Below are 25,797 nucleotides of genomic sequence, written 5' to 3'. Positions count from 1 at the left end.
TTCTTCCTCAGTTGTTTCTTCCTCCCCTTCTTCCTCTTTGCCTAGTGAAAGTATTGGTACTAGTAACCAGGTGGTTAAGAAGAACAAGAAAGGGAGGAAGAAGAAGAAGAAGAAAATTCAGCAGAGGGGAAACAAAGCAACCATTGTTTTGAATGCAACATCTGATGAGAAACCGCCCGTCAAGCCTCACAAAGTTCAATATCCATGCAAACTTTGTGTGGGAGGCCATCTTCTTCGAAATTGTATTGTTATTCCTCAGATCTTAGAAGAATGGTCTTCCCATTTATGTCATCCTGTCTCATCAACTTCTGGAGATCATGTTGGTGACATACCATTAAGTAGTGAAAGTAAAGATCATGGAAAGAAGGGAAAAGTTAAGTTTCCATGCAAGTTATGTGAAGTGAATCACCCCATTCACCTTTGTCCCTATCTGGACGAAGCCAAGAATGTGTTGGATAACCATCCTTCTTCACCATAGCGACTTCCATCTGGTTACAAGAAACTATCCCTTAATCCTTCACTAGTTGATGAATTGACTAACCAAAATCTACTGTCGGTTGAAACCACTCTCTCTAAAAGTGAATCCTATGAGTCTATACCCAACCTAAATCAACAGGTCGAGGTAACAGTTGACCCAATTCCACCTTCATCTAATTGTACCTTTCCCGAAGAGAGTGAAAATTATACTACTCAAGTTCCTTTTGTTTCTTCAGATTCTAATCAGCTTGGGGGAAATCCTCCTATTCCATCAAGATAGGAGGAAAATCCTCCCATTCTCGTAACTCAAGGGGTTAATTCTCTCGTTTCTACAGTACCCCCTCCACGTAGTCTGGTCACTTCCTTTGATTCGAATCGACTGACTAGATTTCATCTCCCTTCTTACGTGCCTTTCCAGATCATAGTACAAGTTTGTAATATGATCATAACTGGCACTATTATAGATGAAGGTGCATCAGGGAGCTTCCTTTCCTCAACTTCTTGGAAAGTGCTTGGTTCGTTGTCGCTTATGCCTGTTACACAGAATCTGTTGGGTTTTAACAAAGGAACCAGTCAACCATTAGGGATCCTCCCTCAGCTACCTATTACTTTGGGAGGAAAAATCATTTATCTAAACGTGATGGTAGTCCCAGGCCCATTAGATTACAATTTACTTCTTGGGTGCGACTATGTTTATGGCATGGGAGCTATTGTTTCAATACTCTTTCGAGTGATTTGTTTCCCGCATGAAGGCAGAATTGTCACCATTGACCAGCTTTCATTTCCCGGTCCAAATATGGCTCCCAGTCAACCATCTTCCCTAAATGGTCCTTTTGTACCAATGGTATCATCCTCGCCACGGGTTAATTATGTGGCAACCTGTTCCATACCTACATCCACTGACGATCAATTCAGTGATGTTGTACAACATGTAATGGGGGGCATTGGAACCAGATCTCTCCTTCATGACCTCTTATGAGTTGTGATCAAAGGAATACAAGGATGGTTCTTTTACTGTGTCAACCTCATTAAAAAAATGAAACAGGCCAGCGAGGATAGTTCTTTGTCTTCTGTCAACCTCGTTAAAAAATGAAACAAGGAAAACGAGGAAAGTTCCTTGTCTTGTGTCAACCTTGTTAAAAAATGAAACAAGGAATCCAAGGATATTTCATTGTCTTGTGTCAACCTCGTTAAAAAATGAAACAAGGAATACAAGGAGAGTTCCTTGTCTTGTGTCAACCTCATTAAAAAATGAAACAGGTCCATGAGGACAGTTCTTTCACTATGTCAAACTCATTAAAAAATGAAAGAGGCCAATGAGCATAGTTCCTTATCTTGTGTCAAGCTCATTTAAAAATAAAACAAGGTCCCCTAGAGCAAAGTTCCAATTTGAGTCTTTGATTAGATCTCATAAAATCCCAGTCGAATCTTTCACTTGATCTTGTAAAAGAATCTTCATTCCATCCACCTGATAGCCATGAGTAATCTACTTAGGTGAATGTAATGAAGCATGGGGGGCATGCACCTAATGGTAAAGTTACGTTTCCCTGTAGGTTATGTGAAGGGAATCACCCCATTCACCTTTGTCTATCTAGATGAAGCCAAAAAGCTATTGGATAACCGTCCTGCTTCAATGCATTGACTTCCATCTGGTTACAGAAGACTCCCTTTCATTATGCTAGGGGCATGTAAACCAATCTCAAGCATATTCTTTCATTTCAAGCTTGTGTAAAAATAAAACTGAATCCAAGCATAGTTCCCTATGGTTCAATCTTGTCTAAAAATGAACCCATTTCCATTTTAACCCTTGTGATTACCATTCTATTAGCCTTTTCATCAGATGAGCCTTGGTTGTTTTCATTCCATCGCCACCATCCCTTTGGCCAATCATACGCTTTCACTTGGTTGTTTTACGTTTTTTGAGGAACAGCTGCAATGAGTGGTCTTATTAGCCAGCCTCTTCACATAAATCAACATGTTTTGAGAAGTTCCAACATCATCGGAACCAGTTGCTACCCTAGACACCACTCGTTCCTCAAAGTTGGAGTCCTCTTTAAGCTCTTTTCAAACTCTCTAAACATGAAAATATTGTTGAGCACTTGTCGTTTCTAGCTCGTTAATGGATTAGAATCAATATCTACTTAGTATAGTTTTACCCCTTCTTCCGGCTAAGATAGATTAACTACGAAAAAGGTACTCGTTGATCAAACATGATCAATAAGTTCTCTCTTGTATTGTTTTATGATTTTTCGGACTTGAAAGACAAATTTACGAAAAAGAACTTGTGGATTTTCCTTTTAGTCCCTTTTTAGACTCTCTAAATGTGAAAAGGACCGATTTATCTTTGTCATTAAAATCGTTAAAAGCATCAAATAGTGACAAACTTGTCCATCTAGATAAGTCTGAGTTTCACCTTCACTAGACTCGTTAAAACATCAAATAGCAATGGATTCACCCAAAGGGTGGAATTATACAACAAGCATATGTTATCATCCTCAAGCTTGATAAAAATAAAGAGGTACTGGTCAGAAATGACTAGGGAAAATGGGAAAAAGCTGAGAACATTTTATGGTATCAAGTGACTCTTGAACATGACACTTTCACCTCATCACCGTGACTATGTGGGTTGGGTCATTCAGCTTGATGGTTATCACACCGTTGGTCTATCATACCATCCATCATTTTGTTTTGGGTCATTGCTACCAATTCACTTCAATGTCATTGATATGTTCAAGAGAAGTCATTCAGTTCAAAACTTCATCCTTTATAATACCATAAACCTTCATTTTCATGCCCACCATTCCTGAACCTTGTGTCTTCAGTCGATGTTTCATCTCAAAAATCATTTACCTCATTTCATGTCATTGATGTGGGATACCTCAAGGCCCTCCTGCGATGAGTCACTTCTTGTCGACATCAACATATCATCCAAGTAGTTGACTTAGAAACACCCCTTCAGTACCTTGAGGCTTGCATACATCAATGGCAGGTTTCTCGCTTCCAGCGATAGGTTGACATCGCTGGCCTTCGACTAAAAGAGTTCGTATGGTGTTCGACATCAAATCATTTATTCACACCTTGCGAAATGTACTGCAGTACCTTGAGAATCATTATCATTATCAGTGACTCCTCTTGTGTTTGTTAACAACTTACATCATTGGATGGTAATCAAACAATGTCTCTCCATGTTCGACTTCAAATCATCTATTCACATGGTTGGACTTGTACTTGAGTGAAAGATTGGACGAGATTGAACACCTCGGATCTAGTTTCATCCATCCAAGCTACGATATATTTTTCAGGAGTACTATATCAAATGTACAATGGCCTTACATTCATGGTCATCCATTCATGGGTCTACATCTGTAGACTACTATATTTGTACATGTGATGAAAGTTTATAAAGCTGAGCATGGGTATGCCTTCCCTCAACTAAATTGTGAGAAAAAATCAAAGTATCATGATCTGTGTATTGTAACTGATGCAGGTCTCCTTTTGTTTCGAAACCTTCTCTCCAAGTGGTAAAGCATCTCACTCGACATGTTTATTTTTGACCTCATTCTTTAGGGGGCAGCTATTACAGGAAAATTTGGGCACATCAACCCTGGCTTCTAGATCCATATTATTATGGTCCATCAATCCCTAATTCAGTTGTTTTCATTCCCTAATGAGGCCAACCTACTTCATGATTGCTTCCCAAGAGTTTCCATGACACCACTCATCCAAAAAGTGTCCCTAAGGAGATCAGCGCAGGGAGCGTTCTATCAGACTGCAATGCATTGCAGGAATTACACTGTCTGGGTGATATGCATCGCACCTAGCCTTTGTTTCACCTACGATGAGCGAGATTCATCAAATTTTTTAAATGAATCCATTGGATTCCTTATCCAGTGGATACTTCTGGAAGTTTCCAGGATGATTGAGCTTGCATTTGGATGAGGAAGAGGATGAATGAACCTTAATCCATTATCCCTTCCTCCATGGAACCACTTCCCAATTTTGGCAAAGCATTCATGAGGGCCATTAATGTCTTAACCTCCTCCATTCAGCTATAAATTAACCAAGCATTCAAAGGCTTGGGGAGGTTGGAACTTCTTGAGCTAAGGAAATGTTGTTTGAATGAGATTAGTAGAGAGAGTAATGTTATCATGTCAAATTGTTGTTTCATGAGGAGAGAAGGGTTTGAAGCTAGAAGGATGACACTAAATTGGACATGCATCTACATGGGTTGTAATCTTTCCTTCTATTAATAAAGATTTCTATGCTTTTTCCCATTCATGTGTTATGTGATGTATATTGTACTTTCGATTCTATAATATATTTGGTTAACAGATCGATATGTATGCATTGATGGGTTTCTGTCTTGGCTTGTGTGCAGGTACCTTCCAAGCGAGTTAAGTACGGAAGGGAGCGGCGAAAGAGATCAAAGGGAAGAAGGATTGAGTGAGAGATACAGGTTGGTTCTTTTGTTCCTCTTTCTTTTATCTGTTAGTTATAGGAAAAACAATGAAACTACTTTAGTTGTTGTTCTAGACTTGCTACTAGTTCTAGGGGTTAGTCGTTTGAAGAAACACTAAATTTTCCCATAAAAGTTCCAAAAAAAAAATTATATGGCATCCCTGAAGTACCTTTGGATGAAAATGGCTACATAATCACATAATGCTGGTAGGGGTTTCCTCTCAAATCCATTTCCCTACTTCACCAACACTTCCCTTGCCCCAAAATATTCTTCCATTAGTTTTTGTTATGGTTTCTTTCGAGAGTAACATCACTCCCCAATCTATGGTAGCCCTAATATAGTGACTATGGTTTTCTCATTCACAAGTACTGGTGTCCCTCCTACCATTTTCTTGTCATTCTAGAAATTTAAGGTGAAATCAAGTGAAATGTCATCATCATACCCTTAGAGTCTCTTAACATACTCAATCCACCCTACATCTTGAAAGATAGCTCAGATATGATCATAGGATTGTAGGAGGAGCATCTCAGAGAGTTCCTAATGATTCAATGAGCCATCTATAATGTTTTCTTGAGTTGAGATGATCTATCGATTACGATGTAGAATGAATAATTTGTTGGGGGATTTTGGTTAAGGCATTGTAATCATGGTTTTAATGGAAAATATTGTGTCGTAGGTTGTGGTGGTAGAGGAGCATTATTGTATTTGATGGTGGGTGATGTGTGCAAATCATTCCAAGGTACGTGTGATCATGCCATTTTAATTTCATTCATTATGTAAGGAAAGTTGTACCTTTTAATGCTTACCGTGAATTCTTTGGCTTTTCCAGGTTGGCATTGTTAGTCATGTCATGTCCTATCCTTTTCTCATTTTATTAGTGGTGTCAAGTGCAATTGTACTTAATTTGTGAAGTTGTTGTAGCAATTAACTTGGATTGGTGTTGTAACATAAGGTGTTGCAACAACAAGAACTGTGTTGGATCCACTCGAAAAATGTTGCAACATGGTTTCTGAGTCATTGTTGTGACATGGTTTCCTGAAGGAATTACAACATTGTACAATTTCATCCATGGGAGGTGTTGCAACAACACATTGGTTCTATCCATAGGAGATGTTGTAGCAAATCACACAGACAAGTTTCAACATATATTATCTCATTTTATTTTCTTCTAACACATTATGAGCACACTACCAGTTGATCTAGATTTCACATGACATGCATCCAATTGTGCCCTAAATATTATCACAAATGAGCTTTTATTATATCTCTTTTTTTTAGAAGAGAATTTTTAAGAATGAACCATCTGACGAGGATTTTCCCCTTACGAGCAATCTCTAAGTCATTATCAGACCATCCTTCATTGATCCTTGGGTAAGGGCTTGTGATACAATTGAAGCTCATGCCCATTTTCCATCAATGGAGTTCTTTTATCATCAATGGTACATAGCTTGATGGGCCCATTGTTATATGTAGTAATGATCTCATAAGGCCCAAGCTAATAGGGATGAAATTTTCCTTTAAAGCCTTTGAATCTTAAATCAAATAATAAGGCCCAATATCTGACTTTGAATCTCATCTTCTTTATGAGCTTATCATGCCACCAATTCCTTTGTTGCTAAATAATAGTTGTCTAATGTAGAGAAGATTTACAAAGTTCATCTAGCTCATTGATTTGGAGAAGTATTTGTTGTTGCACCTTCGATAGATTCATGCCCAGTTCCATTATTGTCCTCAAGGTTTGTACTTTTGTCTCTATTGGTAAAATAACTTTCTTCATATACTACCTCCAATGGAGTGTAGGTAGTGGTGTTTCACCATGTAATTTGGTAGGCCCATAATGATTTAGTTAGTCTATTTTTCCAATCTTTGAGGTGGAGTTATATAGTTTTTTAAATGATGGTCTCAATTATCTTATTTTCCCCTTCTACTTGCCCATTAACCTATGGATGATATGGCGTGGTTACCCTGTGTTTAATATTATATGCCTCTATCATGTCCTTAATTAATGTTGTAGTGAATTGTGCCCCTCCATCAGTGACAATCTCTCGTGATACCCTAAATATGACAAAGATTTCTCCATGGAGGAAGTTTTCTATTGCTTGTTCTATTGTGGTTGAGAGTGCCTTTGCTTCCATCTACTTTATAACATAATTAGTGAAGAGCAAGGGATAAGAGATTTTCCGGGATGGAGGGTTGATAGGTTTGAAAATCAAAAGCCTAATTTTCAAAGGGTTCTAGTGGCATTTCATCTGACTGGATTGGCCTTCTCCTGTGTTGGAAATTATCACATATTTTTACTCACTGGTTGGCATCTCAAAAAATGGAGGGCCATATGTACGCTTGATGGAGTACCTTATAGTTAGTCTTCTTATCTACAAAATGGCATTCACAAGGCCCATTATGACAAGCCTTTAATATGTCATGGATCTCATCCTCTCTTACACATCACTAGATAAGTAGATACAGCCCCATGTAAAAGATACATCCATTGATCCATGAAAATATCCAACTTTTCTTAGTGATATTTTTTCATTCCTTTAGAGATAGATGAGGTGGAAGCTTCCTTGCATGGAAAATTTTAGGGGCTAATGTTCGCCCAGTGGGCTAATTTTCCATGATTTTTCCACAAAAAAGATTCGCCAATTTCCAATTTTATAAAAGACGATTCGCCCAAATTTTAGAATATAAAATTATTTTACCTTAAAAATCGCCAACATTATATAGAGACTATATATAAAATAATTATAAATTTGAATAATTTTACAAATATATCAATAAACATTTATAATTTGCATATTAGGGATTAGTGAGATTCACCAATGTTTTAAACTTCAAGAAAATTTTCCATCCTTAAAATTTTCCTTGCTTCCTTGTGACCAAATAGTTAGCAATATCTGCAAACCATGGTGAGTTAATAGATACTGCAAAAAGATGTTCATTAGGAAAAAAGTCTTCAACAGGTGACTCATTTTCATTTGTGGTAAGCCTAGAAAGAAAATCTGCCACCACATTATATTTTCTTGGATTCTTGCAATAGTAACAACCATCTAGTTACCATCCCATTATTAATTGATTTGTTCATTATATATTTAGTGTTAACATGGTTAGTATGTAAACTCACATGATATCCAGTCATATAATACCATTAGTTGACTATATCTTTTCTAGTTAACATCAATTGAAGTTTGTCAATTGAACCAATTAAAAGTACAAGGTTTATCGTTTTGGTTACCCTAGTGGCTAGTGAATGAATTTGTTAGTTCACAGAGGTTATTCCCATTTTTGTTAGTTACAGACTGTAAACCAAACTGGATTGAATTAAGGCAGGTGTATCATGTAGCCTAATGGTCGGTGGTCCATTAATGAGAATGTCTATTAACGAAATCCTAATAACTGGAGCCCATTTGTGTATAGATCTAGAAGTACAAAGGTCAAAAAATTATTTAAGCTATGTTTTTATGAAAAACACAAATTCAAATGTTAGCAAGGTAGAACACGGGAGCCATCCAAAATGGAGTATGATGTGGCATAAAAGACAAATTAAGATGATGTGATAGATTGACTCGTCATAGAGGCATGCTAATGTGGCAAGAAGATGATGTGGTGCCTATGTGGCAGGGATAATGTGGTATTGATAAGGTGGAACTAGAATCTGGAGATCCAACTTTTTTGGAAAATGGCATTTTTAGAATTTTTCCAAATCTGGGTGTGTTTAATTGAATGCAGATAACCAGAAAGAAAGGTCATGAAATTGTTATTAAATATTTCAGTATTCAGAATTTAAGGTGTGACTGAATCGTGTGTCTTGTGAATTGTTCACCTATTTATTTACGCATGAATAAAAAGATGCCTTGTGTTATTATTTTTTCACAGAAGGTATCTTAGCCCGAACTGAAATCAATGCGGATCTTATTTTGTGACGGCTAAAATTATATGGAGGTTTGCTTACATATGGCATTGGGTAGTGGCTACATAGCCCCGGAGTACGCTTCACTTGGACAACTGACAAACAAGGTGGATGTATATAGCTTTGGAGTGCTTCTACTTGAGATTATCAGCGGAAGGAAGAATTCTGATGACATGGAGTCTCTCCTTCAAAGAGTATGGTTTCTTTGAATCTCATCTTTGGAGTGGAAATTTTCTAAGATTTCCATAGTATTGTGATCCCTTGCTAACTAAACTTTTATGTTTTGTTGATGTTGGCCAATCACCAGACATGGAGATTTTATCAAGCACAAAGAGCTTTAGAAGTTATGGATCCTACATTGGAAGGCAGTTATTCGTGGGATGAAGGGATTCGAGTGATTAAAATTGGTCTTTTGTGTACACAAGCAGTTGCACCATTGTGGCCTTCAATGTCCGAGGTGGTGTGGATGGTGACAAATGATGGGGACATTCCGTCGCCCAAAAGGCCTGGTTTCATAGATGGGGAGAGTGAGGGCGAACCTGACCTGACATGTCCTGATGTCCATTCTGCAGGTGTTGAGCCTTCATCTAGCATTCTCGGGGGCAGGTGAATATCAACCACTACTAGTTATAGTTATAAATATATTCATTATACTTTATATAATGACAAGTTCGTTGTTTGCTGAATCATGATTCAAATACTTGTATTCCTTAATGATGGTTTTAAATATATTCCTTAAAAAAACTTTATTCTAGGATAAGTCAATCTCGTTCCTTTTGACTCCATAATTATGTTCTTCCGGATCACATTTTGTCTTTCATATCTGTTTTAACACTCCCATGTCCAGTTGGTCTTCCAGAAAATATCTAAAAACTAATAATGATGTCTAATAAATATCTCCAATGTTACAATGTCTCATCACTAACTACTTAAGTTTGGTTTTAACTTGTGTATAGTTTTTAGATATCTGAAAAACAATAACGATCACTAACATATCTTTCTGATGTTCCAATGTCTCATCACTAACCACTTAACTTTGGTTTTAATGTGCCTATAGTTTTTAAGTATGAAGAAAGGAATGTTAATTGATTTAGGATGGATTTGCAAATAAATTGATGTTTTTATTGGGATTGGGAATTTAAATATGTGAATTTTTTTTTCTCCTAAAAAGTAGTTTTTATCCTCAAACTTTTTCAAATCTTTTGTTGGAAATACTAAGAAGGGGGTGAATCAATATTTTTTTTCAATTGTTATTTTTATGAGTTAGATCACTTATAATTAGAACACAAAATGAACAATAAGAATAAATACTTTTATTAATCTCTTCTTTACAATAAATTCAATACAATAATGTGTAGGGCTCCAACCCTAGATGAAGACACCAATCTTCAATCTCCTAGGCTCCAACTTGTAGTTTTCCAAGCACCAACTTGGACTTCCCAAGGCTCCAACCTTGTCACTTTGAGGCACCAACCTCTAGGGCTCCAACCCTATCTTTGGTATAGGCTCCAACCTATTTTCTTGAGGATTCTTATCCTCTAGGGCTCCAACTCTATCTTCCAAGGCACCAACCTTGTCTCTATGAGGCTCCAAGCCTCAACTCCAATTCTTCAAGATGTGTTTTATTATTTTTCACATCTCCCAATATCTTCTTCAAAGATCCATGTCAATCTCTTCAAGAATGCCTCCTCCAAATCACTTCACTACTGACAACCTTGTCTTCTCAATAGGTGTCACCACTGCTTTTCATGTCACCCAAACAATTTCTCCAAGGTTACCTCATGATGGATTCAATGCACCATGGTCTCCAATAATGTCTCCAAGATCAGCTTCAAGATGTCTTCAATAATGCCTCAAGGTGTCTTCAATAAATTTCCCAAGAACTATCTAAGATAATGAAGCCTTCTCCAAGGAATGATTAAGAATGCTTCACAAGTCAATAATTCTTCACTAGTCTTCACAAAATTTCCAAATTAGACTTCAAAAATTATACTAGATGCTCAAGATAGTTTCCAAATAAACCTTTAAATTCAAAACTCCAATTACAAGGACTATTACAAACTCTATTTCAAGGCTTCATCAAGATGTCCCACAATTTTCCTCAAATGTTGTTCCATAATGTGCTTCAGCAAGTGTGCTCTAAAGTATTCGTCTTCAATAGGTTTCCTTCAATGTTGTCTTCAAGATCTTTAATTCTTCAATGGTCCTCCAATAAGATATCTTCTGCAAAACTACTTTATAAGATTTCACCAGACTTTCACCTTGTCCACTGTCCAAAAGCTTTGATTTCTTCATTGCCCAAGGCTTCAAATAATCCATTGTTCAAAGCTCTAAGTACTTCACTTCAAAGTATGCTTCAAATAATGACTATAATCTGCTCCAAAGGATGTCAATGGACTGCTTCAAAAAATGTCATCAAGCTGCTTTAAATGTGATTATAAGATTGCCTCAAAAATTGAGTCACAATCTGCTTTCTAATATTACTAGATTACCCTAGACCAAATTATAGAGAATAGCACAGGTTTGAGCCCTCCACAGGTGATTGTTCACTCAAGGTCCGAGTTGTGACTGTTCATACACAGATCTGAGCTGTAATGGACCTCTTCTAGAGGTTTTTGAGTTGTAGTCTGAGCTCCATAGTCACCATAGATGCTTGTTTACAGTTCCAAGCTCCTACAGTCAATGATTTGAGCTGTAATGATGAAGTCTTAATCACTGAAATTTCCCAAACATAATTCTTCTTGATCTCCTCGGCCTCCTTTTTGTCTCGATGCTCTTTCTCTGAAATGACCACCGAATTGATGGCTATTATGATGAGTTTAGACATATATTTATAGTAATTCATCTTTACGAAAAGACCTGTCTGTTGGGCTGGAGGGCCGACATGAAGGAACTGAGCATAGGTCGGCTAGGTAAGAGAATAGGATACATTATCTTAAAAAATTATTTTCTCTTAGACTACTGGGAGTTAGAGGCTGAGTGAGGGCTCATTAGAAAGGTAAAATTGACCTCTACATTCTGGAGAAGGAGCCATTGTAAAATGATGTCTTCAAGATGTCAAAAAATAATTTTCTTTATGACTGTTTGAATTTTTAGTGTAGACCTTGGGGATTTTTAGGATTCTCCATGTATAAGGATATTGGGACAGAATGAGGGTTAGGGTATTTTCATTAGGGCTTTAAGTGAGGTCTCCAACCATCATACAAGTGTTTCAGATATGGTCTCCAACTATCATGTAACCATCATGTCTCCAATTGTCATGTTTCCATTGTAATGTCTCCAACCATTATCCATGTCATCATGTGGTCTCCAAGTGTGGTCATCAATCCATGTCATCAAGTGTAATGAGCTCATATTTTTATCAATGAATTTATCCATGGTAGCCTTTAGGAATTTATTATTTGGACAATGTTAGGGCACCTTCTATATGGACATAGGCCTTAGGATTAGGACATATAGAAATCATTATTATCATGAGGCTTTGGGGTTTCTTCATCAAGAACAAAGATGTCATATAGCTAGGGTTTCCTTAGGGCAATAATTTAAGGGCATCATAAGCATATTCAAAAATGCTAGAATATCATATTGTGATTATTATGCATGGATGTGCCTAGGAGGGTTTCTAGGGCTTCAATGTTCATTATTAAATCATACATCATGTTCATGCTTAGGGTTAGGGAAACATCTTTAGGACATGTATGACAAGAATATTTTCCATAAAAAATAATTCCATATTGACATCAATGACAACTGTTATAGCTCCAAATCTCACTCTTATGGTTTGTGATGTTGTACTCATGGCCTAGGGCAACCCCTCCTTCCAGACCTGGTCCTAAAATTTAAAAAAACAGTGTTTTATTCCTTATACGCGACATTGCCCTGAGTTAAACGCGTGTATACACGGGTTTGTGTATATCCAACCCGCGTGTATGTATTAAAACACTTAAAAAAATATAAAATTCCTTCTTTTCGGGCGGAGATCGCAGGTTTTACCTGCTGATCACCTATTAGTGCCCGTGGCCCAACTGTTCCCAACCAACTCCTAACTAAAAAACTACTTTGGAGATGGTATAAAAAGACCTCAAAGGGAAGGCCTAAGGGGAGGAGAGAATAGAGAGAAAGGTTATTATGCTGAGATTTTCCCCTTGACCAGGTCTGAAGTCCCTTGTGCCTTCTGCACTTCCCCCATTTTGTACAGGAAACCTTTGTTTCCTTGTGTGTTGATGTTCATCCACCATTTATGACATCATGGAGAGAGTCATGGAAGGATTTTTGTTAGAGGCTTGAGGCTGGAACGGATCCAGAAGGAAGCTTTGCTTGGAGCCTGCTGAAGGTGACTCAGGTGAACATATTCCTTTTTATGTACTTTATTTGTCTATAATAAAAGAAACACATGTCTTGGTTCTCGAATTGAATCTTCTTTATGTTAATGATATTCATGTTTTGGATTCATGTGTAAATGGTTGTTTGGATTTCATAACTAACTACCTTTCTTTATAACATGAAGATGGTTTCTTTATAAATTTTTGTCCATGTACTGTTGTGTTCTTTGAATTGTTTGTTTTGCAGGACAAAAGAGAAGAAGGAACTCCAAGAAGGGTTTGGACCCTAAAGGCCTTCTCAAACGTAGGACCGAAGGTACGTACCCTTATCATAGTATTTGCTTACAATAGCATAATGGCTGTATGAATGCATGTTTCTTTGAATAGACAACTTTCAGTCTGCTAGGGTTTCACCCAAAAAGCCCTAGGGGAGTAATTCCCTCTACCAGAATTGGCGACTCCACTGGGGACAACACTCTTGTTGTTCCTAGTTTGGGTGTTTTTCAAGCCAATCAGGGCTCAGCTGCCTTGCCTTCTTGTTGTTACTGTCTGGTCTGTTCTTGAACTTTAAGCTTTGCCAGTTTCTTCAGTTTGTCTTTTTATTTTTCTTGAAGCTTTTCATATACGCTGTTTTTCTTAGATACAGAGGCGTATATACGCTTGTTTCTTTGAGTGAACCCGCGTATACGCAGGTTTCCTCAAACACAGACGTGTATACACGCAATCTGTACTACAGTATAGTCGCGTATATATTCTAATTTTCAAGATTTGTAAATCTTTTTGGCCTCTAAAGGTTTGTCTGGTGGTTTGAGTCAGTCTGAAACAGTCATTTTCCAGTATTAGTTATTTGTTTTACAGCAAGCATCTCGTTCTAAATTCTCTCTGAGTATAAGGAGTGTTGGTCTTGTTTTTTGTTGATTGCAAGCGTCATCGTTCTTGGCTAAAGCACGCAAGATTTCTTGCTAGGAATCTTGGCTGCTCTGTTTCATCAGGGTAGGAAGATTGTATTCAATCTTTGTGTTAATCTTGCTTTTGGTGACTTTTTTTTTGCTTGACAAAATCACTTTTTGTGACCATCTCCTTCTTTGTTTCATGAAAGTTGTTGTTTGACACTTTCTTGGAGTTTGTCTTTTTGATCTTTTCGGTTTTCATTGCCAAAGCTTTCATTGCTACTTTTGATTGTCAAGAGCGATTTTAAACACATTTATTTTTGTTGAGTTTTCATCCATTGAGTGATGTCAATTCGCAAAAGTGTTTGATTGCCTATTCTTCAATCACAAGTTTCAGTGTTGAGAGCATCTTTTGAAAAGACTCTTTTGTTTGTTGCTTTGAAGAAAATCTTTTGAAAATCTTAGTTTTGCTTTCTTGAACTTGCTTTTCATTTGATTTCCTTTTAGTGAAGTGAAAGTGCTTTATGTTTGTCTTCGTACTTGTTTTTAGTGTTTAGACGAAATGGATGGTAACATCTCATATTCCATATAGGCATCTTAAGTGGCAAGATAAAGTTTGATAAGCAAGCAACTTTCATTTTTTGTTGCATCAGCATATAGTTGTTGCATTAGGATAGATTTGCATCCCCTTTTTAGGCATCCATAGTTTTGTTAACTTTTGTGAGTGTGGAGTTTGAAAAGAAAAAGAAAAATTTGTTTATTTGAAGTTCCTCTGAACCCTGTAGAGATAACTTTTCATCGAAAAACGAAAAAGTGCATGTGCATGTAGTTAAGTTTTTATTAATTTCTTTTGCGTCAAAAAACACCACTAGTTTCACTTCCGTTACCTTGTGACTTAAAGAACAGCCTAATAAAATCAAGCGCTAACTAAAATTCACTAGAACTTTTTGTTTTAGTCAGTTACACCAACAAAATTAGGATTTTAGGGCCTTGGATTAGGCGAGTGGAGAGTTAACTCTCCAAGGCCATATAAACGTCAAATGTAGGAGTCTGAATAATGAGAGAAAATCCAATAGCGTTAGGAAGACCAGGAAAGCTCCGGATCTGGGAGTTAAGCACGAGGGTCTGTGAAGAGAGGGAAGAGAGATACCCCCTCTCCTACTTGTCTGAACTTACCTCACGACTATTCCGCTTGGCTGCTGCGACGAGTTGGTATCCATAGTTGCTGCTCCTAGGGAATTACACAGGTGGCTGCGGAGGGGAATCCCGTGGCACCTAAGGTTGACATTGCATCACTCTCAACGGTACTACTGGAGGGCACCCTTGCGAAGCTTGGGGGCTTACACCGGCGCAGGCTGTTGTTAGGAGGTCAGCGTAACTTCCTCTGTTACCTTCGCTGATAGGACTGGGCCGTCATTATCCCAGACTATCTTCGGAAGGCCCCTGACTCCACTTTCTTGTATTTTGGTGTCCAGTCCTCATCACCCGAAGCAGAAATACTTGGAAGTTGTTTGACTGGCTGATATCTTTAGGGACTTTATAGTGTGTGCTCTTTGTTCCTTGTATATAGTTGGCGTTAGGTATTTTTGTCTAGTCACGTTTAGACTTTGTGTTCTGAGTGACCGGCTTACCACTCTACCGATCTTGAAAGGCTTTTGGTCGTTCTTTCAGAAGTTGTGGAGTTGCCTCCTCAAGGGCAAAGGTTTTGATTGCTTATCCATATTCCTTGAAAAGTTATTTCTATATTCCCGTAGAGGAAGGGTCTTTGGAACAGTTAGATATGGCTAATATTCCCATGGAAACCAACCAAGGTGCCCTCCCGAAAGGGGATCCTTGTGCTTTTCCTTCCTTTGGAAACGTTGGTACTCCCTTGATGGCCACTTTGAATATTCCTGGGTTGAATGTTGGACTACTCGTTTGGCTGTGGTCCATTCCGAATATTCCAAATGCTCTTGAAGCCTCTCAGTTGAATGCTTTATTTCAAGGGCATCACATGGGTGCTAATTGTTCATCTTCTTTCAAAGAGAAATCTGGGGTTCCTTCTTCTCCTCCTTCTTGTCACAAGAAATCTAAAAAGAGGAGAAAAAGGAAGTCAAAGAAGAAGAATAATTCTATCCTTTCATCTTCAACCTCTGCGAGTCATGTTGGAGATGAGCCTTCAGCCACTGCTAGTCATGCTGGGGGCACAAGTCTAGTCACTGCGAGTCACACTAGCACTTCATCTTCAACCTCTGCTAGTCATGTTTGAGATGAGCCTTCAACCACTGCTAGTCATGCTGGGGGCACAAGTCTAGTCACTGCGAGTCACACTAGCACTTCATCTTCAACCTCTGCGAGTAATGTTGGAGATGAGCCTTCAACCACTGCTAGTCATGCTGGGGGCACAAGTCTAGTCACTGCGAGTCACACTAACACTTCATCATCAACCTCTGCGAGTCATGTTGAAGATGAGTCTTCAGCCGCTGCAAGTCATGCTGGGGGCATGAGTCTAGTCACTATGAGTCATACTAGCAAAGAGTCACCGACCTCTGCAAGTCATGTTTAGGACTCTCCGCGAACCACTGCTAGTCATGTTGGCGGAATGGAGGTTGATAAGAAACCTGGACGTAGAAGTTTTAAACCTAAGTTCCCTTGTAAGATATGCAAGGGAGACCATCTTACTCATTTATGCCCTGGTATTCTAGAGGTTCAAAGGATATGGTCTGAGTCTGAAAGTACTTCTACTCCTAAACCTGATATGGTTTCTCATCAATCCCATCAACCATTGGTTGATAATGTGGTAGAGCTAGTGCAATCGCTAGCCGATTACACTCCTCTTTTGGGGGGTGAAGGGCCTAACAAAAGAGTTTGTTTGATCTCTAGTACAGAGTCTTCTAGTATAGGGGGCATTCTGGTTACTTCAAATGTTCCCCCTCCAAGTGTTAAGAGTGTTTCCTTTGATTGGGATAGTCTTGTTGAGCCTCGTCTTCCTTCCGCTGCACCTTTTCAAATAAAGGTCAGGGTTAATTCCACAAATGTCTATCGATGTATGGTGGATGAAGGATCCTCTGCAATTATTATATCCTCTTTGACTTGGAAAGCTTTGGGTTCCCCAAAGTTGTTGACAGCTCAGAGTCAGTTGTTAGCCTATGATAGAAGACCTGGTAAATCTATGGGTGTTCTTCCTCAATTGCCTATCACTTTATGTGGGAAGACTATCTTAATCGATATGGTGGTGGTTGATAGCCCTTTAGACTTTAATATGCTACTTGGGCGTGATTATGTCTATGCTATGAATGCTGTGGTGTCTTCACTCTTTCGAGTAATGTGCTTTCCTTATAATGGGAATATTGTCACTGTTGATCAGCTTGCATCTGATAATCACCACCCTAATTCGACTTTACTGTAGAATTCCCCTTGGTTTGTTCCAAGTGTTCAAGTAGACTCGACCCTGCCATGGGTCAATTATGTGGCATTGAATCCTCAATGTTCAATCGCTTCTGAGAAGGATCCTTTGACCTATTATTCTCTTTCTTGGGACTTGGTCCCGACAGTTGACCGAGAGATTCTTCCTATAGGGACATGGGACCCTTTAATTCCCTCTTTTAATCCTTGTAGTTCTCATGATTTCTCAGATCTTGCTTTGCCTTCACAAGAGGAACTCTTTGAAGCCATGAGTTATGACTACCAAAGGAGTCCTTGGCCTGAGCCCTGCAAGGGGTTTGTTCAGCAGAACTATTGTGCGTAAGCCGCAAGGCTGCATGGTCCCCTGTACCATATTGTACATATGAGGTACGCATTTTCAAGTTTTGTATTCTATAACACAAAGATTTTATATGAAGTTTATATGTGGGATGCATTAACTTCTCGTCTAGTGTTCCTATTTATGTTTACAGAACTTGGAAGATTTCTCAATTGGAAGTTTATGGTTGGTCCGTTCTGACAGGTATTGGTTCTCGAAACTGGCATATAGGTTAGGTTTTTTCGCCTGCATTGTGCACTTATCAGTTTCCTTTCCCATTTGGTCTTAGGATCGAGCCCACCAAGTTATGGTGCGGAACCTTCTCATTGCTTAGAAGTATCATGACTTGTGTGGTAGAGCCTACCTTATCATGGGTGCCCTAGTTAGTACCTTTTTTGTCGCTCGGCACTCATGCTGATTTTTCATCCCTAGGCTCGGGAGTCCTCTATAGTTCTGCCATGACTTATGCGTTGAAGACTCATTCTCCTTATCTTCTTTGCTTCGTTCTGGCCTTATACCCTAGAGGCTCCTTTGTGTTGAGTTGTACTACTGCATTGCATGTTGACCACTTGCACCTTTCGGCCTGGAGCCGGCTTCACTTGGACTCGTGTTTAAGCCAACTTTTGACCATGACGTCTGCAAAATCAACCTTGCATATCTTTGACTTCTGCAGCTTGACACACCTTGACCCGTGGAAGGAACATACCTTTGAGTGTCACTGACCAGTTTTCACCTCCCTGCATTGAGCATAGGAACGTTCCTGTCCCGGGAACTAGATCATCTATTTCACCGACACTCACTCTTTCCACTGTACCATAGAATTATTTTATTCTTTTTCCGGCTTAACAGAAAAAGACAAAAAAATTAAATATTCCAAAAAAGAGCGGGAATGGAACATTATTTCCATTTATTGTTGGCAGCTAGAGTCAGTCGTGTCGCCCTTGAACAAAGCACTCAAAACAAAGTCTCCTCCACATGGGTGGGATTTAGTTTGACTTAGGTACGCTATAACCTTGTTATTGAGTCAGTTCTCCCCCGATTGGTTATCTCTTCCAATCATATGGAGGGTTCGTTCGTGCCTCCTGCATGACGAACTTATACAGAGTCATCATAGGCTGCCACACAGTCACATTGAGTCGTGCTTTTGTTCAAGGGAAGTTAGCCTGAGTCGGCCTCTCTGCGGTGTCTCTTGACTCATTTTTCAGTCGGCCATCCCTGGCTGTCAGTGTCATGTCTATCATCACATCAGTTATATTGGTCCTTTACTCGTGCCGGTTTGAGAAGGTCCCCATTGACTTCTTGCTGGCGGGTCTTCTCCTTATCGACGACGACACCTTGCTCTGAGGACAGGCCTAGAGCCGCACCCTGGCCCTATTTTCATTATTGATAGGTCACCTTGTGCTCAGCATCAATCAGTATCATGGGTCTTTGACTGAGTGGTTTTCCTTGTGTTCGACATCAGCTTACATTATCACACATTGGGATTCGTTCAGTACCTTGGTTTCCATTTGACCCTATTGGTGGATACCTCGCCTCTGTGTCAGCTTTCATTATTGGTTGGTTCAGAGGGTTTCTGCCGTGCGCTAGCCACATCTTGTGTACGCCAGAAACGTACTTCGGTTGGGTTACTACATCTTTTTTGTCCGATTCCTTCCACATTATTGTCCTACGGGTTACACTCGCGCTAGATTGATGAAGGATGCCTTAATGCCTTCCTTCTAGCGGATCTTTCCCTATCGACTCCGACTCATTGCTCTGGGGCAAAGATCTAGAGTCCATTTGGCAGTACCTTGGGGTTTGCAGTCATTAGTGGCAGATCCTTCGCTATCTACAGTGGGAAACCATCATTGTCTCCTGATCGATAGATTCTTACAGGTGTTCGACTCTAGCTCATCTATTCACACTTGTTAGATTGTACTGGGTACCTTGACGCTCATTATCATTATCGGTGAGTAGTCTCGCGTTTGTTAACGGTATACATCAATGACCAGTAATCAAACGATTTATCACATGGTCTACTTCATATCATTTATTCCCATGGTGTAGAAATGTACCACGGCGGTCGGTGAAGACCTCAGGTTGTATCAGCATTCATTGGTTCACTTGACAGTTGCTCCTGTTGCTACTAGTTGATACCACTCCACTTTATATGTTGCAGTCAGTCATGGCGACATTCTATATGCTGGCACCTGAGTTTGCAGTGTAGTACCATCCTATTCCATCATGTTCAGTTGGTACCTTTTGGGATCAGTCTTTGATATCAGTGATCCGTTGCATCTTTCAGCATCATTGACAGTCTTATATGTGATATTCAGACATGTACTTGTTCATTATGATCAGATGATCCATTATGTATCTTTCAGTCATTTATACTTGTATACTTAGTGGATCCACTAGTACTTGATATGCGGACATGCTTTACTTTTTCTGAGCATGGGTATGCTCGCCTCAAACAGTGTTTCTTTCTAATCTCCTTTGGTGGCTTGGCAGGCTGAATTCTAGTGAAGTCCTCCTCGGTTTTTGACAGACTTCCTTTCCATGTACTCGCATAATATATTTCGGCCATCATGTACCCCTTCTGACCTCATATATTAGGGGGCATCTATTATAGCTCCAAATCTCACTCTTATGGTTTGTGATGCTGTACTCATGGCCTAGGGCAACCCCTCCTTCCAGACCTGGTCCTAAAATTTAAAAAAACTGTGTTTTATTCCTTATACGCGACATTGCCCTGAGTTAAACGCGTGTATATGCGGGTCTGTGTATATCCAACCCGCGTGTATGTATTAAAACACTTAAAAAAACATAAAATTCCTTCTTTTCGGGCGGAGATCGCGGGTTTTACCTGCTGATCACCTGTTAGTGCCCGTGGCCCAACTGTTCCCAACCAACTCCTAACTAAAAAACTACTTTGGAGATGGTATAAAAAGACCTCAAAGGGAAGGCCTAAGGGGATGAGAGAATAGAGAGAAAGGTTATTATGCTGAGATTTTCCCCTTGACCAGGTCTGAAGTCCCTTGTGCCTTCTGCACTTCCCCCATTTTGTACAGGAAACCTTTGTTTCCTTGTGTGTTGATGTTCATCCACCATTTATGACATCATTGAGAGAGTCATGGAAGGAGTTTTCTTAGAGGCTTGAGGCTGGAACGGATCCGGAAGGAAGCTTTGCTTGGAGCCTGCTGAAGGTGACTCAGGTGAACATATTCCTTTTTATGTACTTTATTTGTCTATAATAAAAGAAACACGTGTCTTGGTTCCTGAATTGAATCTTCTTTATGTTAATGATATTCATGTTTTGGATTCATGTGTAAATAGTTGTTTGGATTTCATAACTAACTACCTTTCTTTATAACATGAAGATGGTTTCTTTATAAGTTTTTGTCCATGTACTGCTGTGTTCTTTGAATTGTTTGTTTTGCAGGACAAAAGAGAAGAAGGGAACTCCAAGAAGGGTTTGGACCCTAAAGGCCTTCTCAAACGTAGGACCGAAGGTACGTACCCTTATCATAGTATTTGCTTACAATAGCATAATGGTTGTATGAATGCATGTTTCTTTGAATAGACAAGTTTTAGTCTGCTAGGGTTTCACCCAAGAAGCCCTAGGGGAGTAATTCCCTCTACCAACAACCTTGCCCAACCATCTCCCCCTTTTTCTTTGATGGTAATATTCTTTCCCTTTCAACGTTTTCTCCCCCTTTGACACCAATGGAAGATCAAGTTGCTTCACACTGCTCCATCATACTTTCTTCATTAATGATATTTCTCCATGATAGATATGTTTCTCCCGCTGTCATGGTGCTCTTGCTTCAATGAAATTTCTCCCCCTAAGCCTTTGCATGTCTTCATGGAAATGGATGAGGTAGATGATCAACCAACTCCCCCTGCCTGCATAAACTCCTCTAGCTTATGAATGATTATTGCCTAGTGATCAAGTTGAAGAAATCTTCATAATTTCATGAGCTACTCCCGAGAGATGATCTATCAAGATTTTCCATATATGACTCATCAAGGATTTCATAGGGCTCTTCATGGATAGCTTCTGAAAGAATAGTCAAGAATCATAAGCTCCCCCTAATAGTATGCATGGTATTCTTCTTGGTAGAATTTCATCATTAAAACTTGGAATATCATATCTGCCAAAGATGTACTCATCAGATCAACAACATGAGTGGATGTCTTGAGTGTTCAAGAGAATTTCAGATCCAATTTGCTTCCTTCTCCATACTTGCGTAACTTTTGTTTCTTGCTCGATGGACATGTTCTTAGCTTGTTTAGGGACCCATGTTAATTTAAAATCACAAGCCATATGTCCAATGTTATGATAATTGAAGCATTCCATCTTTTTCATGAATGAGGAATCATGACTTCTTCTTACATAGTTTCTTCTAGGGTGCTAATGTAGACCATTATATTTGTCCTTGTGGTATTCCCTACAATCCTTTGCCATATGCCCAAAATTTGTACAAGAATAGCAATAACCAAAAAATATACTTTGATACCTAGAGAATGGAGATTGCCTTGATGTACTTTTGAAGTCATTCTATCTTGGGATGCTTTGATCATATCCATTCCCTCTTGCATTCTTGACACCATTTGCATATCTTCTTGTAGTAGGGTTTCTTCCAATGCCATCTTGACCCTTCTCCTTGCCTTTACTAAAACTGGGGGCATCAATATTTCTTCCAGGCTTCTCCACATCCTTGTTGTTTGAAGCATTAGGGTTTGCATCATTCTTGTTTGAGGGTTCACCTGCATAGCTAAGGCCTGATTTACCAATAGGATATCTTTGATGACTTAGGATGCCATCTAGGGTTTGAGAGCTCTTTAGGCTCTTGTTTAGATGATCAACTTCCTTTTTAAGGATATCAATTTCTTCTTTCATTTTGTTTCATTCTTCATCCTTCTTTGATAGATTGAGCTCCATTTCTTCCTTCATCTTGGTTGCTTCACATGATTGGGCCTTAAGTGAGGTGATTTCTGATCTTAATTTGGTGATGTCATCATCCTTTTCTTCTAGTTGGAATTTCATGGTGTTTCTTTCCTTTTCTTCTTCATCAACTTGTCCTTCTATGAGTGCCAAGGCTTCCATCACCTTCTCAACTCCTTGTGCTTGTTTCTTTGCTTCTTATAGTTGAAATCTAAGGGAGGAGACCTCTTCCTTGTATTGACCAATTTCCATTTCAAGTTTGTTCAAGTCCTTGTGTCTTTGTTCAAGGTAGCTTGACAAAGTGTCTTCCTTTTTATTTGCTTTATCCAATTGATTTTTCATGGATATGACTTCTTCATGATATCTTTTCTTGTTTTGATGACAATCCTCCTTTAGCTTGGTGAGTTCCTTATCTTTTTCTTGTACCTGAAGCTTAAATAGGTCAACTTCCTTCCTTGTTTTGTCAAGGCTATGGTCACCATCTTGTAATTTCTTCTTAAGCTCTTCATTTTCCTTTTTCAAACTACTAATCTCTTCTAGGGAAGCTACAAGCTTCGCCATGAGATATTCTTCGAAGTCATCTTTATTTTATTCATCTTCTAGGTCTTCCTTGGCCTTGATGTCTTCACTCTTCTTTTCAGCTTCCTTAATGGGTTCTAGATTTCCTTCTTGCTTTCCATCATCTTCTTGACCATTAGTCATGGTGAATTCTCCTTTTGAGTGAAGATCTTGAACTTTGTCCCACATACCTTTTGTCGATGAATATTTCTCCACTTTGGCATTTATAGCATTTGGTAGGCCGTTGAAGGTTGCCTTCATCACTTTTGTATTATATTCCTTGGATTTTACTTCCATCGTGATTTTAGTAATGACTATTTTCCAGACTTCAATGCCTTTAGCCATTAAGAAATTCCTCATTCTCATCTTCCATATATCAAAGTTTCCATTGAACAACAGAACTTTCCCAATTTGATTGTCTTCAGTTTTCATGGATGAGGAAGAGACATATTTAGAAGGATTGGGGGCTTTCTTCCTTGGCTTCACCATTTGTGTTCTAATATCAACCTTCAAGTTGTTAGGCTCTGAGTGAAGGTATTGGATCTAATCCCAATTGTTGCAAATACTGGGGGGGGGTGAACCAATATTTATGTTCAATTGTCATTTTTACCAATTAGATCACTTATAATTAGAACACAAAATGAACAATAAGAATAAATAATTTTATTAATCTCTTCTTTATAATCAATTCAATACAATAATGTGTAGGGCTCCAACCCTATATGAAGACACCAATCTTCAATCTCCTAGTCTCCAACCTGTAGTTTTCCAAGCACCGACTTGGACTTCCCAAGGCTCCAACCTTGTCACTTTGAGGAACCAACCTCTAGGGCTCAAACCCTATTTTTGGTACAGGCTCCAACCTAGTTTCTTGAGGACTCCCATCCTCTAGGGATCCAACCCTATCTTCCAAGGCACCAACCTTGTCTCTATGAGGCTCCAACCTCTAGTGCTCCAACCCTCAACTTCAATTCGTCAAGATGTGTTTGATTATTCTTCACACCTCCCAATATCTTCTTCAAAGATCCCTGTCAATCTCTTCAACAATGCCTGCTCCAAATCACTTCATCAATGACAACCCTGTCTTCTCAGTAGGTGTCACCACTACTTTTCATGTCACCCAAACAATTTCTCCAAGGTTACCTCATGATGGCTTCAATGCACCATGGTCTCCAATAATGTCTCCAAGATCAGCTTCAAGATGTCTTCAGATGTCTTCAATAATACCTCAAGGTGTCTTCAATAAATTTCCCAAGAACTATCCAAGACAATGAAGGCTTCTCCAATGAATGCTCAAGAATGCTTCACAAGTCAATAATTCTTCACTAGTCTTCACAAATGAACAAGAGTATCAACAAGTCTTCACAATATTTCCAAACTAGACTTCAACAAGTCTACTAGATTGTCAAGATAGTTTCCAAAGAAACCTTTAAATTCAAAGCTCCAAGTACAATGACTACTACAAACTCTATTTCAAGGCTTCATCAAGATGTCCCACAATTGTCTTCAAATGCTGGTCCAGAATGTGCTTCAACAAGTGTGCTCTAAAGTATTAGTCTTCAATAGGTGTGCGTCAATGATGTCTTCAAGATCTTTAATTCTTCAAGGGTCCTCCAATAAGATATCTTCTTCACAACTGCTTTATAAGATTGCACCAGACTTTCACCTTGTCCACTGTCCAAAAGCTTCAATTTCTTCGCTTCCCAAGGCTTCAAATACTCCATTGTTCAAAGCTCTAAGTACTTCACTTCAAAGCCTGCTTCAAATAATGACTATAATCTGCTCCAAAGGATGTGACTCAATGGACTGCTTCAAAAAATGTCATCAAGTTGCTTTAAATGTGATTATAAGACTGCCTCAAAAATTGAGTCACAATCTGCTTTCTAACATTACTGGATTACCCTAGACCGAATCACAGAAAACAGGACAGGTTTGAGCTCTCCACAGGTGATTGTTCACTGATTCGAGCCCTCCACAAGTGATTGTTCACTCAAGGTTCGAGTTGTGACTGTTCATACAAAATCAGAGCTGTAATGGACTTATTCCACATGTTTTTGAGTTGTAGTCCAAGCTCCACAGTAACCACATATGTTTGTTTACAGTTTTGAGCTCCTACAATCAATGATCCGAGCTGTAATGATGACTTAATCACTGAAATTTCCCAAACATAATTCTTCTTGATCTCCTCAACCTCCTTTCTGTCTCTGTGCTCTTTCTCTGAAATGATCACCGAATTGATCGTTAGAATGATGAGTTTAGACGTATATTTATGGTAATCTGTCTTTACGAAAAGACTTGTTTGTTGGGATGGAGGGCCACATGAAGGAACTGAGCATAGGTCAGCTAGGTAAGAGAATAGGATACATTATCTTAAAAAATCAATTTCTCTTAGACTAATGGGAGTTAGAGGCTGAGTGAGGGCTCATTAGAAAGGTAAAAATGTCCTCTACATTCTCGAGAAGGAGTCATTGTAAAATGATGTCTTCAAGATGTCAAAAAATAATTTTCTTTATGACTGTTTGAATTTTTAGTGTAG

Source organism: Pinus tabuliformis, chromosome 8, assembly GCF_031772625.1.
Source record: "Pinus tabuliformis cultivar Carrire ecotype Pingquan chromosome 8, CPIR1, whole genome shotgun sequence".
Taxonomy (NCBI): domain Eukaryota; kingdom Viridiplantae; phylum Streptophyta; class Pinopsida; order Pinales; family Pinaceae; genus Pinus; species Pinus tabuliformis.
The sequence above is the reverse complement of the archived record's forward strand: the minus strand, read 5'-3'. Positions refer to the sequence as shown.